This window comes from Lissotriton helveticus, chromosome 5_1, assembly GCF_964261635.1.
Source record: "Lissotriton helveticus chromosome 5_1, aLisHel1.1, whole genome shotgun sequence".
Classification (NCBI taxonomy): domain Eukaryota; kingdom Metazoa; phylum Chordata; class Amphibia; order Caudata; family Salamandridae; genus Lissotriton; species Lissotriton helveticus.
In genome coordinates this window covers 39,888,472-39,906,464 of record NC_136065.1, presented here as the reverse complement: position 1 = coordinate 39,906,464, position 17,993 = coordinate 39,888,472, and positions in this window count along the sequence as shown.

Genomic DNA, 17,993 nt, shown 5'->3' with positions numbered 1-17,993 from the left:
CTCTTCCTAGTTCTTCATAGGATTTTTCTATAATTCTGGCAATTTCAGATGGTTGGTCTGCTATATTTGTCTCTTTTAACCTCTGGCGGATCGCCACATTTGCTGCTTCTCCCTTTATGTTGGCTAATAATATTGCCGAGACCTGCTTGAAGTCTTTCAGTAATTTCATACCGAGAGTTAAAGCGGGTTCTGGACCGTATTTGTCTTGAATTTGTTTTAGCACATCTGGTATTACTGACATGGATGGTACACCATGTGTTTTTGTGTAAATGGAAGCAAAGACTGTTCCCCAAGTGTCACAGTCCTCCACATGTGGTGCGATTCCCATTGGAAGACAGATAGTCAGAATCCTATGTTTCTCAACAGGGGTGGTATCTGGAAACACCGCCTCTATTTGAGTGATTTTTTGTGCTAGCCAGAAAGGAATTTGTTCCCGTTTTGCGGGTACTTTACCTAGACAGGACTGTATGTTCTGTGGTGTAATTTTATTTGTGTTCCCCTGATGAGGGGTCAGCTGTGGAATTTTAATTGCTGGTTGGACTGTTGAAGTCCGCATTACATATTGGACTAATTGTCTATGTATTTTTATTAATTGTTTTAGCTGTGCTAAAAGGTCTGCTGCAGGCATTTCTTCAATGTCTGGATGTGGTGTGTATCCGGCTAGGACCGGCCACGTCGCTCCTGGTCTACCTAGTGGACCGAGCCTGGTGATGTGATTATTATGTTTTAGGGCGCCATTAAACAAGAGCAGTTGCTCTTGGAATTTGAGTGGTATTTCCACCTCCTCGAAAGGAGTGTACTCATTAGGAGGTTCCTCTATTTTGTAATAGTGGAAGTCCTTTGTTACAGCGTTTGCTGCTGGAAAGTTTATCCATGAATAGAATACCTCTGTCTGCCGATATTCGTGTGCCTCAATTACGAATATGACTGTACCACCTCTCGATGTCAGTCCATTTTCTATAAGTTTTAAAGTTATAGATTTCCTTATGTTGACCGGGATGAGTATTATATCCGGGTCATTTTCCAGCAGAGTATTATCAGCTGCTATGAGCTCAGCTGCTATTCTAGCTGTCTCCCTTTCTACTTCACTGTCCGACATGTTACTGTTAGAAAGGTTATTTTGTTGGTTTGCAGATCAGGTCTCCACGGAAACAAAGATTAGATGCACAATATTTTGAAACAGTGTATCCTTCAACGTTGAATAAACCAAGAACCATACATAGGAGTCTCCTCCTGCGAGGTTTGGCGGATATTAACCTTTCACCCACTCCAGACGTCTTTGGAGTATTATGGGAAAAAAGGGGCTCTGTGTGAAAAAGCACGACTGAGTTACTCTAATGTCTTGCGTTCGTTTTATCGCCTATCCAAACGGTTGGGCGCCATGTAGTGTAGTTCCTATTATCCCAATAGGCTCTGCGCATTGGAATAATATCTTCAATAGTATAGACCTAGGGCAGAGGTTAACTAGGTCTTCTACCGACGATATTAGACTTAAAGTTTTGTGTTTGCCAGCTAGCTCAGAGTTCACTAGAAACTTTCTCGAATAGGCAAGGAGGATCTGAACCTCCCTGGATAGACAAGAAGGGATTTAGTTTCTGACAACCATAGAACATGACAACTTTGCTCTCCCCTAATCAAGAGTGTATCTCTAGAGTCGTGTGAAAACAAAAGACAACTTATTTTACTCAGTCAGTTCAGTGCATTCTTAGTTTCACCAGATTGTAGAGAAAAGGAAGAGGCGGGCGTGTTCAATAAAAGATGTTATTTATTGATCAGTCTCTTTTCTCGTACAAGAGAAATGGATCGCTATTATTGCAATACTTATAGTTAAGTAAAGTGCATACAGTAAAGACAGAATTATAAAATAATACTGTAAAAGCATTGATATGGTTTCTGAGCCATATGATACTTTAAAATGGATAAAATAGATACATACATATATACATTTGACTAATCGTACTCAACTGGTGCTTCTAACCACGCCTACCCCAGTGTACCTGACCTAAGCCTAATACGTGGGCGGGAGTAGATAAGTAGCAGTTTAAGTTAAGTTTGTTTTGCCAAGGGACTGACTCAAGAATTCTCTGCAAGGGGTTATTCAGTTCTGTACCTGGGGTCTAGAAGGTTGGAGGGCTGGTATCTCTTATCCCAGGTCTTGATATTCCAGCTGCCTGCGAGGGCTGCTTGGAAGCGCCGGAGCTGGATTTCTCGGCAGGAGAAAAGCAGCGTCTCTCTCTCAGCGCGTCAGGAAGGAGGGGCAGCGTCTGTGGGCTTCGCTCTCAGCTGGGCTCCTCGGCAAGTCTCGCTGCTCCAATCTCGTCACCACCGCGTGTGTTTGCTTAAGGCAATGTCGGTAATATTTATACCTGAAAGGTGCCGAGATTGACGTAAGGATGGACATAAATACGTCAATAAGGATGTCATACGAACGGGTTAGTTCGCACATTCTTTACTGAAGTTCTCGATGAAATCAAAACAATGGCTGCGGGGATTTTCCCAGGTCGCTGTAGGTTTGATTTGTTTTGAGAACTCCGTATGCCTATCAGGGGGCTGGAGGAATATCGCTTGCCTAATTAGATGGCATGCGTTATGACTTAATCAGATAACGCGCTTCTGTGCCGTGGTGTGGCTTAATCAGATAACAGGCTTTTGCGCCGTTAGATGGCTGCTAGTTAATTATTAACCAAACCAGGGTCAGGAATAGGGGGATCGATACAGTACCCATAGAAATACATCACAATATATCTCACAAGAGTAATTTCACGGCACTCCTCTTGGTAAATTCAAGATAGTTTTATTTCACAAACGTGTCTTTCTTCTACACGTTTCGAACCATAGTTCCTGATCAGGGTAGTATGGTACATTGGTCCTTTCTCTCCTTCCCTTTATATACATACACATTGATGCCTCTCATAGTGCATTATGGGAATAGTCGTTTTTTATATGTTTTTTCACATTTCAACAACCTTTATTGCCTCGCTGTTTATTGGCTTTTTATTTTATTTTTTATTTTTTATTTTCTGATGCGGGGGTGTCGCTCAAGAGTGTTACACATATTATCATTTATGTTATGTTCCCACTAGTGTCTGTTTCTAAAGTAGAAGCGTGGCACTTGAAAAACATGGATGCACCATGATTTACTAAACCATATCTGAACCATATATATATATATATATATATATATATATATATATATATATATATATATATATATATATATATATATATATATATATATATATATATATATATATATATATATATCCAACAACATGATGCCTGCTGTGAAGGAAGCCCAACGACAGGTGAGTCAATTGCCAACCATCTTTATTGGAGAAAACACAACGAGGGGGAGCACTGCAACACAGGGGTGAAGTCCAGCCTGACGCGTTTCATGCAGAGCACTTCTTCTTCACATGGCTTGTGTTCATTTCGATATGTGGTTATTAATTTCAAAGCATGTTACATTTATCTCAAATAGTTTCATATTCATTTAAAAACATGCCATATTCATTTTAATAAATGTCATATTCCTTTTGATGTGGATATATTCATTTTAACAGGTGCCATATTCATTTCAAAGTGGTTCATATTCATCTTAACATGTGTCATATTCCTTTCAATGAATGTCATATTCATTTCAATGGAAGTCAGATTCACCCTAACACTTGTCATAATCATTTTAACATGGCTCACATCCATTTCAATATAGGTCATATTCATTCCAATACATGAAATATCCATTTTGATGTATATCTTATTCATTTCAAAGCATAACATATTCATTTTGACAAGTTTAATTTTATTTTCGCTGTTGGTCACATTCATTTTAAGACATTTTAAATCAATTTTAATGGGGCTCATAGTCATTTCAATGCATGTCCTCTTCATCTTAGCATATATCATATTGCTTTCAATGGATGTCTCATTCAAAATAACACATCTTATATTAATTTTAACATGAATTATATCCATTTCAATACGTATCATAATCATGTCCATGTGTATCAAATCACTTTCAAAGCAAGCTGTATTCATTTTGATTTTACTCGTATTCATTTTAAAACATGGCAAATTCATTTCAATAGACCTCATATTCATTTCAACTCATTTCATATTCATTTTAACATGTGTTAGATTTTTTTCAATCAATGTTATATTTATTTCAATAGATGTCATATTGATATTACCACGTGTCATATAAATGTTAAGATGCAACTTATCCATTTTAACATATATCATATTCATTTGAATATGTAGCATAATAATTTCAATGCATGTCATATTAATTTTGACAAAGGTCATAAGAATTTCAGCTTTGTTCATACTCATTTTAAGGCATGTTAAATTCAGTTCAATGGGGCTTATATTTATTTCAACACAAGCCATATTCATTTGAAATCATCTCCTATTCATTTCTGTATATCTCATATTCATTGCAATGTAGGTAATATCCATTTCAACTTAATTTATATTCATTGCAACATGTGTTACATTCATTTCAGTGTATATTATAATTTCAATATGCCTTATATTCTTTTCAGAATATAACATATTCATTTCAGTAACTTATATTTATTTCAATCTGTCATTTTCATTTTATTGTATGTCATATTCCTCTTGGCATATGTTAGTCATTTGAAGGAATGTCCCATTCTTTTTGATGCATATTGTATTTGTTTCACTGATTGCTATATTGTTTATAGTGAGGGTCATATTCATAAAAGTATCATTGATGTATATTTCAATATGTCTCTTATTCAATTCAGAGTGTGTGTTATCCATATTAATCACTAAGTAGTATATTCACTCTGCCAGGTTTCATATTTGTTTTGATTCAAATTACCTGGAATCAGGGGATTAGTTAGGGAGTTAGGTAACCTTCCTATTCTGCCTAGTAGCAATTAGAGTGATTTGTAAACCTAACAGAGCCAAATCATTAGCAGTGCGCCCTACTACCTGTTACCTTTATTTTGTCTTCATATTTGTTTTGGTTCAAGTCAGATTCACTCTGCCAGGAGTCATATTTACCTTGACATATATTATATTCATTCTGGTGTGTGTCATAATCATTTTGCATCACAATATCCATTTCAGGAGGTGTCGTATATGGGGATCTGTAATTTTGACGTGTACGGCTTATCATATCGGACCTCTTCTACGAACTTACATTCAACAATACTTGTGTTAATTCAAATGCATGCTGCCTGTCTGTGTGCCTTTCACATTACAATGTCTGCTGGATTTTACCTCTGCAAATCTGGGTATCATATATACTCCAGTAAGGGTCACAGGACGATGGTGACACACACACCTATTTTCTTTAATGATTATAAATTGTTTAGTGAAACATGATGGCACATTATCTTTCATTGCTGACATATTGTGTTTAGGAATTTTGAACACACTTTTTAGGGGTTCAATTTTCATTTAACTTGTGTATAACACACACTTTTCACTTCCCTACATAGGGAGGACTTAGTGCTTATTTTCAGGTATTAAAACACTATATTTTATACCCTACATAGGGATGGGTATGGGTTCTAGCCCCATTTGCCCATATACGTGCCTACACAGGCTATTCACGGTTTTCACCCTCACAAAGGGCACAGTTACACACTGTCTTTACCCTCACACAGGGATGGGAATGGGTACTAGCCCCATTTGCCCACATATATGTGCCTGTTCACATTATTTTACCCTACACAGGGATGGGAATGGGTTCTAGCCCCATATGCCCATATAAATTTGCCTACATAGGTAACACATGACGTTTAGCCTTACAAGGGCACCGTAGATAGGGTCACAGTCCCATCTACTTTTTCACGAGTATCCTCACATAGGGAACCGTGTTATGGGTTACAGTCCCATTTCCATTTACATTTTACCCTCACACAGTGCGTATTATGGGTCACAGTCCCATTTACATATACATTTTACCCTCACACAGGGCGTATGATGGGTCACAGTCCCATTTACATTTTTCACCCTCACACAGGGTGTCTTATGGGTTACAGTCCCATTTACATTTTTACCCTCTCACTGGTATCTTAGGGGTTACATTCCAATTTACATTTACATGGTCACCCTACATAGGGCATCACATGGGTTTCAGTCCCATTTACAGTGCTCCTCACACTCTTACACAGGTGTAGAGGACGGTCATGGGTTTTAGTCCCTCTGACGGATATTGTCTATTTACATTTTGTAATTTTGCTGTATTGTATAACGCAATGTTACACTTACATCCCATTTATATTGTTTAATGAAAACAGAGGGAAGTTGTAGTTATACTGTTTGTATCTACTTTGCCTCTTCTCTGTTTTCCTATTCGTCCAGCTTTCCTCGTGGTGTCATTCTCATTGTCATCCCTGGTTTCTGGATCTACACTCTTGTTGTCGTCTTTTGCCTCCAGCCTTCTTTCGTTTTTTTCATTCTTTCCTTCCCTGTTCAGGAGGAAATCTGTTACTCCCTCTTTCCTGTGTCTGTATGGAGGCTGGTGAAACGTTTTCCATTGTGCCTTGTTCTTTCTTTCCTTCCTGCCTGCCTGGCCAGTAGGTGCTTTCGGGGGTTAGTCCTTGGTGCATGTGAGTTCTTCTGCTCCTGTTTCCATTTTTTGATTACACGTTTTTCACTCATCCTTTCTATGTCTGTGAGTCTGTGTTACCTTTATCGATTTCCGCTTTACTTTTCTCTTCCTCCTCCTCATTTTCTTCCTCCCGTCTCTTCACACTACTTTGCTTACACCTTTCTGTTCCTCTGCTTTTCTTCCTTGTTATCTCTTCCTTGGTTCTCTCTCGCTAGTTGTTATTCACGTAGTGGTTTAATGCTTCTGTTAGAACAAAAGGGGATATGTAGTATCCTGCATATTGTATTGTAAGGTGTTTACCAGCCCTGCTCTGCCAGTGCCTGTGTTCTGACTCATTAGAATGTTGGAGTCTGATGATGCCTCGGAATGTTGGGACGGTCGGAGGCAGAGCGACAGTTGGGCATGGGCTGAGCAGCTGACAGGTAGCACCTGGTGGGGCTCTGATCTACCACATATCTACATGATGTCCAGTACCTTACAACATGTTATCTTCATGAATAAAATCATCTTGAAATACTACCTTCCTGAGTGGACCTTCTTCACTACAACTTTACATTGTCACGGGGCACGCGTCAAGGCTGCCCACTATCGCCTTTATTATTTATTCTTGCTATGGACCCCCTAATCCACCACTTCCAAGAAAAACACCTACACAGAGGCCTGCAATTTAGCACGGGCCCACTATTAGTCTCACTGTATGCTGATGACACTATCCTTTACGTTAGAGACCCACAAGTTAATCTAGACTCTCTCATACATCAAATACTCCATTTTGGTTTGTACTCAGGCCTTGGCATCAATTGGCACAAGTCTGTGATTGTCCCCCTAACTCCCAGCATGAAGGCTTGGGAGCCTGAGTTCCCACTGGAATGGTGTACTGATTCCGTCAAGTACCTGGGCATACACATCCACCTAGATGCAGTACAGATTATCCGTCTCAACTATGGACAGGCTGTTAACACCCTAGAGACACAAATTGATAAGTGGCTCAGTTGGCTGCTGTCCATTGCCGGCCGAGTTGCTATTATCAGGATGATTGTCCTCCCTAAGTTTTTATATCTCTTCAACAACATTCCCATTCCCATCCCAAATAGATTTTTTTTAACGCTCCGCTCACACTTAATACGTCTGGTATGGGGGGACAAACGAGCCCGAGTTCGCTGGCAGGTCATGGCTCTTCCCTATGAAAGAGGAGGCTATGGGGTACCCGATTTACATTTGTATTATTTAGTAGCTCAGTGCAGCTACGCATATGCCTGGTATCACCCAGATGCCAGAATCCCTTTTCTGCGTCCAGAGGCTGATCTTGTCCTTCCTGAGCAATTAGCAGCTATCCTCCCCAAAGGCCTCCCCCGCGACCCAAACGATATTCAAACAGTCTCTACGACTAGTTGGGCTTGGGGAAAACTTTGGCGGGTCTCCGACACGACCATCCTATACTCTACCGCATTAACACATCCTAATGCCCGCTGGCTGCCAATTGCGGGTGAGTGAGTGGTACAACGCACCTTAACTAAATAAGACATTACAAAAACTGGTGACTTGTTTCCTGTCGGCCACACCTTTGAGATAAGTGACTAAATGTGTTTTCCTAACATCACCTTTAAGGACAGGTTTGTGTTGAGGTGAATTTACTCTGCTATGTGTACCACATTTCCTGACTTCCCCACTGAAACAAAGTTATTCACTCTCCTATAACTAGTCATTGAGAGCGACCGGGGTGTCCACCTCATCTCCAAACTATACAAAGCTTGTGCAAACCTTGTCCCACTCAAAGATGACAAGATTCGCAGGGACTGGGAGGGAGATCTAGGTTGCTCTGAAACAGACGAACAATGGGCAGCCTGCTGCGCAGTCCACAAAAAATGTCTCCCTCAATAGCCGACACAAGTTAATTCACGTCAAATTGCTACGCGGAATATACATTACGCCGTCCAGACCCCATTACTGCCGTAAATGCGATGCCCCACATGCAGATTTCGCTCACATAGCATGGACCTGCCCGGGTTTATAATCCATCTGGGAAGCGGTACACAAAACATTGGGAGACATTATCAACTTACCAATTGACCCGTTACCCGAAATTGCCCTCCTAGGATACGTGGTTAACTTTCCCCAAAAAGTTCGAAAGCTTGTGGCCATTTGTCTTCTGTTGGCCAAGAGAGAGATGGCCATTCACTGGGGCAGCAAGACAGCACCTACAGTTCAGGGTTGGTTGGGCAGCCTGGCATCTTGCACCGCAAGGAGTGAGGTGAATGCCACCACAGTACCATCTGCATCACGGCCCAGGGACATATGGGGCCCCTTCAAACTTACCTAGCATCTTTGCGGCATGACTCAACCTCTCCGCTGGAACTTGGCATCGTTCCCACTGGGGTTGGTTAGTGGAGCCTTCTCTCACTCTCTAAACACTGCACTGTTCGACTCCCTAAATGTCCTATGTATCCTTTACCGAATGCACAGAATTGATGCACTTTATTTAGGACCTGGAGATTTCCAATGTGCTAAGATGTTACATGCCTCTGAGGGTATTATCAGCTAAATACTGAATGTTGCAACGTCACTGGGCTGCACTCTTTCTTGTGTATATCTTAACCAAACCAATCTATATATGTACAAACTCCTTTATTGGATATTGGTATTGACTGTGTATATCAATGTGTATCACGTTACCACTGTGACAAACTGCTAAATAAAGTTTAAAAAAAAGTATTGCTTCTGTACCAGAGAGGGCAGCTCGGTGTAGGCGTCCTCCTTGGACATAAAATGCCTTGAAAGAGCTGCAACAATAAAGAGTCTGAATGTGTCAAAACTCGTTACTCTCAGAGCGAAAGTGTAAGAAGCAAGCCCACTCATTGGACGAGAGCCGCGGCCAATCACAAACGTTTATCTCCGAACAAAGCTTGAAACGTAAATCTTTGGGTCCGGACCTGTGAGGAGACCGCATAACTCGTAAGATCATGAACTCATGACATTCTCCAATAGTAGGAGAAGCCGACCAGAGAGGAAACTTACCGACGTGTGTACTCATTGGGTCAAAAAAACCTCTAATAGTAAGCCTTCTATCATCTGTACTTCCTGAAACGCCTGCGATGATGACCAAAGATGCGCCCTCATTGGACAAAAATGCCATCGGCGTTGGCTCAGCATTCAGTGATTCTGGGTCCCCCTGTGCCTGCCAATGAGGACTGTGTCCTTCTGTGACGTCACTGGTGCCCTGTAAAGCGCTCTGAAGCTTTCGGGTCGAGTTGGCGCTATACAAAACTGCAAAAATGTAGGAACCATACACAGCTCGTGCGTTCATGGCCAGAAAGTAAACTGCAAAACTCGCCTGCTGATTGGACCAGGGCAACGTCCAATGTCTAACCTCTGTATCTTCCATCCCACGTTCAACAAACCCATGAGAGGACCAGAGAGGAGACCGATGCACGCGCTCTCATTGGTTGGCTTCCTTTAATCAATATTCATGGGTTCTACCGAAAGGGCTGCGTGTGGGTTTGAACCCGAGTAAAAACGTAGTAATCAGCCATTATTTTGTTGTTGTTGCAGTTTTAAATAGCGCGAACTCGACCCGCCCAGCTGCAGAACAGACGGACGCATTCATCGTGTCAGACACCGGGAGATGAGGTGAGGTGCCAGAATCACAGGATGTTTGAGGCTCCAGCAAAGACTCCAGACTGGATCCCCAGCTTCAAAGTCGGCCGCTCTGGGCGTTAAGCCACACCCTCCCCTGAACGGCTTCAACACAAAGGCCTCAATGTTGTCACAGGTTCGTAAAAGAATGTCTACATTTCTTTTTTTGTGTAACAGTGTGAGGTCCGAGCGCACTGCCGTTTAATTTAAATTCATAAATTCAAAATGCCACTTTCGTCAATTTTAGAGCGTGCTGAGCAGAGTGGCGCCTCTTGTCATAGGCGTCTGAAAATCACAATGTCGTGCTTCCCACCGGGAATCCAATGAAACAAGCATTGGGTTTCCCCTATATGGTTAATAATACGCTGTTTAGGTTTCGCCTGCACAGCGCGTGCATCGAACGTTCTAGGGGTGCAGAAGTGGAGTAAACACCCATTACGCTTCAGGTACCATAGAGAGGCCCGTCTGAACTCCCTTGAGGAGATGAGGTGGATTTATGGTCACATCCCAGAGGACGAGTGCTGGGTGATTAATTTTACAAAAGGAGCTGTCTGACTCCTACGCGAGTCTAAGTCACGCATATACCGCATCTGGAGTGACACCCTCACGCATGTACCACATCTGGAGTGACGCACCCTATGAGGTGACCATGTACAGGTGTCACTTCAAAGGTTTCCGCATTAGACTATAGACGCCTGCTCTTTGGGATCGGTAAAGGGAAACTGATCCGAGTGTGAGTTTGTGAATCGCACCTCATTCTTTTCTTTCAGTGACTCGTGATCTAAATCCAGTGATGGGCTCCGCCCAGGTGACGTGTCCCTGGAGCTGTAATGCGCAGATACCAACGTCCCCACTGCAGAGATGTCATTTCTTTTCAACAGCGTCAAAGCGGAACTGACATCATTTTGATATAAAAGTTTTAAAGGAATAGTTGCCCACCCTCGTGACACAGAGTGGCGCGAGGCACAAATATTAGCGCGGAAGGAGGAGACAGAAACATAAAACCCCCTTCACTCTTATCACTCCACTGTTGGCGCCGAAAGGCTGCTCTGCTCCTAGGAATGTTTTTGAAGGACCAAACAGTGCATTTTTCAGCGGAATGTTGTAAAACAGTCTCCAAAAACAAAATGTTTTCCAGGTGATTCTGAAGGGAAATAATCCAAAAAAGTACCACTAATGTGCTGAGGTTGACCCAATCCAAGGGCCCAGAGAGTTTCCTTCCTTCCTTCTGTCCTCTTCTTCCTTTTCTTCTTTCTTTCTTCCCTGTTTTTTCTTGTCACCTCTATTCATTTTGTTTCCTTTCTGTCTCTCTCTCTCTCTCTGCCCCTCCTCTATATCTCTCTTGCACACTCCTCTGATCTATAATTTTTCTTTCCCTGAGCCCATCCCTGCTGCACACCTGCCAGCCCTTGACCTTTCCCCGCCAGCCCTTGACCTTTCCCCGCCAGCCCTTGACCTTTCCCTGCCAGCCCTTGACCTTGCTCTGCCAGCCCTTACCCTGCCAGCCCTTACCCTGCCAGCCCTTGACCTTGACCTGCCAGCCCTTACCCTGCCAGCCCTTGACCTTGACCTGCCAGCCCTTGACCTTGACCTGCAGCCCTTGAACCCAAAGCTCTCCATCGCCTTCTGCTGTCCTTATTCATCAGCTTCCTCATAACATGGTGACGTAACTAATCAAGTCTGAAACCAATAGATTATTCAAAGATTATAATTGTTGGTGCGATGCTTAAGGTGATGTGGTATATTGGTGCGAAATACCTTGCTTTGGGAAAGAAAGACTCATTCTGTCTCCTTGGGGTTCACTTTCAATTTAATGTTTGCCATCCAATTCTGATTTACTAGATTTACGAGAGGGGGGAGGAAAGTGCATTGAGACTGTTAATAATTCAATTTCCATATATAACGTAGTATCGCCACCAGCGCCCCCCTGCGAATGTTAAATGTCGTATACTTGTAAAGCGCACAGCTGCCCCAGCAAAGGGGCGTCCAGGCGCTGTATACCGCTGGGGAACCCGTCCTGGCTTTCCCTGTGGGATGGTCCCTACTGGGAATCCCCAAGGTGGATCCAGGCATCCCCGGCGTTGATGGGGCCGTTGTGGAGATTAGGCAAGCTAATGCCCAGAGTTGCCGAGTGGGACCCCAGGTTAGAGTAGGCACCGAGGCGAGAATTGTTGAGTCCACTGACCCTAGTCCACGACCCTGCCACGTCGGGAATTGAACCCTGGTCCCAGGCCGACTTCTGCTCCCGGGTCTGCCGCCTCTAACCAGTGAGCCACACCACTCCGTGAAGCAACCTGCAATGCTCCCCTGAAGCGCATCCCCTTGGGGCCCTCTGCTGTACAGCATCCTGTGCTCCCCTACGAAGCAACCTGCAATGCTCCCCTGAAGCGCATCCCCTTGGGGCCCTCTGCTGTACAGCATCCTGTGCTCCCCTACGAAGCAACCTGCAATGCTCCACTGAAGCGCATCCCCTTGGGGTCCTCTGCTGCACATCAACCAGCGCTCCCTACGAAGCAACATGCAATGCTCCACTGAAGCGCATCCCCTTGGGGTCCTCTGCTGTACAGCATCCTGTGCTCCCTCTACACATTCCTTTCCACGCCTTGTTATTCATCACCCAGCTGACCAACAGTGGCATAAAGATAATTGAGGTGGCCCCCCTGCCAGGTGCGCGGAGGGGCCCCCTCCGGACTCTATTAGGAGCTCTCATGCCGAAGTGCAGTACTGAGGGGGCCCCCTTGAGCTTGAGAGACCCCCACACTGCGGGGGATGTGTGGGCCTGTGTTACACCCCTGCTGCACAAGTTTATGACTGGCTGCTGGTCTGTGTGCATTGTTCTTCTTTCTGTGTTGCTTGGCGTATGGGTCCGTTTAGTTCTGTCAGACTTTTCACTTGAGACATTATAAATTGCAGTTGCCCTACATAGAAAATGTGTGGCTCCATGTATCGTGTGTGCAAATACCATAGGTCAATGTGACCACACACTATATAAAAGTCAAACTTGTCAGCTTTGTCGAGGATTTTTCATTATGGAGACTTCCCTGCAAGATGTATTTTTTCTATTTAGGTGTTGACGGTATTGACATTACGTCTTAGCACATCACACTAGCACACTAAGAACTATGATGTGCATTTGAAGAGCATACCCTGGAAGCAGTGCTTAATTTGTAAAACAAGAAGTGCAGGTGCTGAAAATTTTGCCAAGGAGGCCACAGCTCACTTATACCTCCGGTGAGCCCCTCTTTCAACACTCTCACTGCCTCGGTCTCTATCTTCTAACCTTGATCTGTTGTCTGCCCCTAAGTCTTTGCTCTAAGAGTCTATCCTCTTACCTCTCTAATTGTTTTCTATAATCTTTGTCACACCTGGTGTGTTACCGTTTTCCCTGTATTTCTGATTAGCCCTCTATTCATTCGAGCCCTGCCCTTTTTCCTCTTCACTTTTATCCGTGCTCTGCTCTCTCTCCCCTCGATCTTGGCTCTTTACTATCACTCTTTTAGTAGTGATTAGCTGTGTCTCCATTTTATAATTTGTCTGCTTTTTTTCCTCTGTCCTGTCCTCTACATCCTTTCATTCTATCTTCTCTCTTCTTTATGCTCTCTTCTTCACATAATTGCTGCTTTCTCTTTGTATCTGATTAGCTCTCCTTTTCTTCTACTTCGCTCCGTCTTACCACTCTCCTCTGCTGTTGTTTCTTTCTCCTCTTTACTTCTGCTCTCTCTCTCATCTATAAAACTGCTGCTGCCTGTGACCCCTGTCGTCAGCCTGTACATGTCCCTGCTATTTTGAACTCTGCGTTTTCCTGTTATCATTCCTAAAGAAATGGAAGATGGTGTGTTTTACTTTCTGACCTACACTGAGTGCAAAAACAAAATGTACACCAAATGAAAATGCTTTTTTGCATATATTAATCAGTGCGGTATAACTGGGTTTATTGCTGAACAGATGGCTGCTTGAGCACAGCAGGTGATGTCACTGCTAGTGCTGCCTGTAATTAGTAGGCCCAGGGATGGCGACGGCATCTGCATCCACTGCTCAGCTTGCTGTGACCCTGCCTGGTACAGCAAAAGCATAGTCTACAGCCATAATGCTGCCAATGCCGGTAAGTATGGCTGTGGTGCCTGCTGGATTCATGCACGCTCAGCAATTACCATGCTGGAGTGCAGCGCACAGGTTATACAGTTGACGCCATGGCGCACAAAAGTTGTGTTGGGCCACAGCCACATTGAGCACGTTGAGGATAGCACCAATGCAGGACTGCAGGATATGCTAATCTGGCTATGCAGCAAGTGGAAAATCCACACTTACTTTCATTTATTCTTCCTCACAGACCCTCACTCACAAGTTCCAAATGCGCTCTCGCTGCTTTCTTGCCTCAACTCCGTCATAAGCCAGCCCCCAGCTATAATTATCCAATGGGAGGCTTAGGCTCAGGCAGTGCAGCAGACTAGGGGAATAGAATGCAAGCCATAGTTTGTCGATGACTTCTTGGATTTGTGATCGGCGTAATGACATCATCACTAACGTGGTGATACACAATCATGCCTGCCTGGACAGGCGTATGCTGGCCTGTCTATGAACATTTACCAGCCAGTCACCTTGCAATGTATGTTAATGTCTTTTTATTTTGAATTTGAACAATTAATATTGTGAAAAGAACAATTGATGGACAGAATGCAGAACAATGTCATACATTCACCCCAGTACAGAGATCTGGGCCTAAATCCATCGTTTGTTTGCTCACCATGCCATTCCTGTTTGGACCCAGCCATATGCAAATCAGTCTTGACCCTGTGCCCAATGGAAACAGTCCAGCCCGAACTGCCAGGACAGGTCCTCCCTGGACTGGAAACAAGCATCATAGGACCAGTTTCGGGCTTTCAGCCCTCTTCAGCCTGGATAGCTTGACTCCAGTGGCATGGAGAGCACGGGACTCACGTCTGAGCATACCCGTCCCACTCGGAGTGACAAATGCAAAAAGAACAATTGATGGACAGAATGCAGAATAATGTCATACATTCACCCCAGTACAGAAATCTGGGCCTAAATCCATTGCTTTTTTGCTCACCATGCCATTCCAGTTTGGACCCAGCCATATGCAAATCAGTCTTGATCCTGTGCCCAATGGGAACAGTCCAGCCCAAACTGCCAGGAGTGAATGTTTTGCCATTGTGCAACTTTCCGTCCATCATCTTGTGTGTATTGCTGTTCACCCTATGTGGGAAGGGTATGCCCAGACGTGGGTCCCGTGCTCACTAAGCTACTGGAGTCAAGCTATCCTGGTTGAAGACGGCTGATAGCCAGAAAACGGTCCTAGGATGCTTGATTCCGGTCCAGGAAAGACATGGCTTGGCAGTTCGGGCTGGACTGTTCCCATGAGGCACAGGGTCAAGACTGATTTGCGTATGGCCATCTCTGAACTGGGGTGGCTTGGTGAGCAAAATAACGACGGATTAAACCCAGATCTGTGACTGGGGGGTGAATATTTTGCCATTGTGCAACATTCCGTCCATCATCTTGTGTGTTTTGCTGTTCACCCTATGTGGGAAGGGTATGCCCAGACATGGGTCCCGTGCTCACTAAGCCACTGGAGTCAAGCTATCCTGGCTGAAGACGGCTGATAGCCAGAAACCGGTCCAAGATGCTTGATTCCAGTCCAAAAAAGACATGGCTTGGCAGTTCGGGCTGGACTGTTCCCATGAGGCACATGGTCAAGACTGATTTGCATATGGCCATGTCTGAACTGGGGTGGCTTGGTGAGCAAATTAACGATGGATTAAACCCAGATCTGTGACTGGGGGTGAATGTTTTGCCATTGTGCAACATTCCGTCCATCATCTTGTGTGTTTTGCTGTTCACCCTATGTGGGAAGGGTATGCCCAGACATGGGTCCCGTGCTCATTAAGCCACTGGAGTCAAGCTATCCTGGCTGAAAATGGCTGATAGCCAGAAACCAGTTCTAGGATGCTTGATTCCGGTCCATCGAAGACATGGCTTGGCAGTTCGGGCTGGACTGTTCCCATGAGGCACAGGGTCAAGACTGATTTGCATATGGCCATGTCTGAACTGGGGTGGCTTGGTGAGCAAAATAACGATGGATTAAACCCAGATCTGTGACTGGGGGTGAATGTTTTGCCATTGTGCAACATTCCGTCCATCATCTTGTGTGTTTTGCTGTTCACCCTATGTGGGAAGGGTATGCCCAGACGTGGGTCCCATGCTCACTAAGCCACTGGAGTCAAGCTATCCTGGCTGAAGACGGCTGATAGCCAGAAACCGGTCCTAGGATGCTTCACTCCAGTCCAGGAAAGACATGGCTTGGCAGTTCGGGCTGGACTGTTCCCACGAGGCACAGGGTCAAGACTGATTTGCATATGCCCATGTCTGAACTGGGGTGGCTTGGTGAGCAAAATAACGATGGATTAAACCTAGATCTGTGACTGGGGGTGAATGTTTGCCATTGTGCAACATTCCGTCTATCATCTTGTGTGTTTTGCTGTTCGCCCTATGTGGGAAGGGTATGTATGCCCAGACGTGGGTCCCGTGCTCACTAAGCCACTGAAGTCAAGCTATCCTGGCTGAAGGCGGCTGATAGCCAGAAACCGGTCCTAGGATGCTTCATTCCGGTCCAGGAAAGACATGGCTTTGCAGTTCGGGCTGGACTGTTCCCACGAGGCACAGGGTCAAGACTGATTTGCATATGGCCATGTCTGTACTGGGGTGGCTTGGTGAGCAAAATAACAATGGATTAAACCCAAATCTGTGACTGGGGGTGAATGTTTTGCCATTGTGCAACATTTCGTCTATTATCTTGTGTGTTTTACAATTAATATTGAGACCACCACCTGCAGGGTCAGAAATTGTAGCCCCGGCCCTGTGAAAGAAGTGCCCGTGCTGAGCACCTGCTCAAATTAAGCACTGCCTGGAAGGGAGGGTCTCAAGGCGCTGGGGGAGAGGGGTATGCTACTGCTCGAACAGCCAGGTCTTGAGCTGCTTCCTGAAGGAGAGATGGTCTTGGGTTCGCCGAAGGTGGGTGGGGAGGGAGTTCCAAGTCTTGGCTGCCAGGTAGGAGAAGGATCTTCCTCCGGCGGTGGCTCTGCGGATGCGTGGTACGGTGGCGAGGGCGTGGCTTGTTGATCGTAGCTGGCGGGTGGGCGTGTAGAAGGTCATGCGGTCGTTGAGGTACTTGGGGCCCAGGTCGTGGAGAGCCTTGTGTGCGTGGGTGAGGAGTCTGAACGTGTGTGCGTGGGTGAGGAGTCTGAACGTGATTCTCTTGCTGACGGGGAGCCAGTGCAGGTCTCTCAGGTGTCCGGTGATGTGGCTGTGTCGAGGGATGTCCAGGATGAGTCGTGCGGAGGCATTCTGGATGCGTTGGAGTCTTTTTTTAAGTTTGGCTGTGGTTCCGGCGTAGAGGGTGTTCCCGTAGTCCAGTCAGCTGGTGACGAGTGCCTGGGTGACGGTCTTACTGGTTTCAGTGGGGATCCATCTGAAGATCTTGCGGAGCATGCGCAGGGTGTTGAAGCATGAAGATGAGACGGCGTTGACTTGTCTGGTCATCGACAGGGAGGAGTCCAGGATGAAGCCTAGGTTGCGTGCGTGGTCCGTTGGTTTGGGAGCGGTGCCCAGGGCCGGGGGCCACCAGGAGTCGTCCCAGGCGGAGGGTGAGGATCCCAGGATGAGGACTTCCGTCTTGTCTGAATTCAGTTTGAGGCGGCTGTTTCTCATCCAGTCGGCGACGTCTTTCATCCCTTCGTGTAGGTTGGCTCTGGCG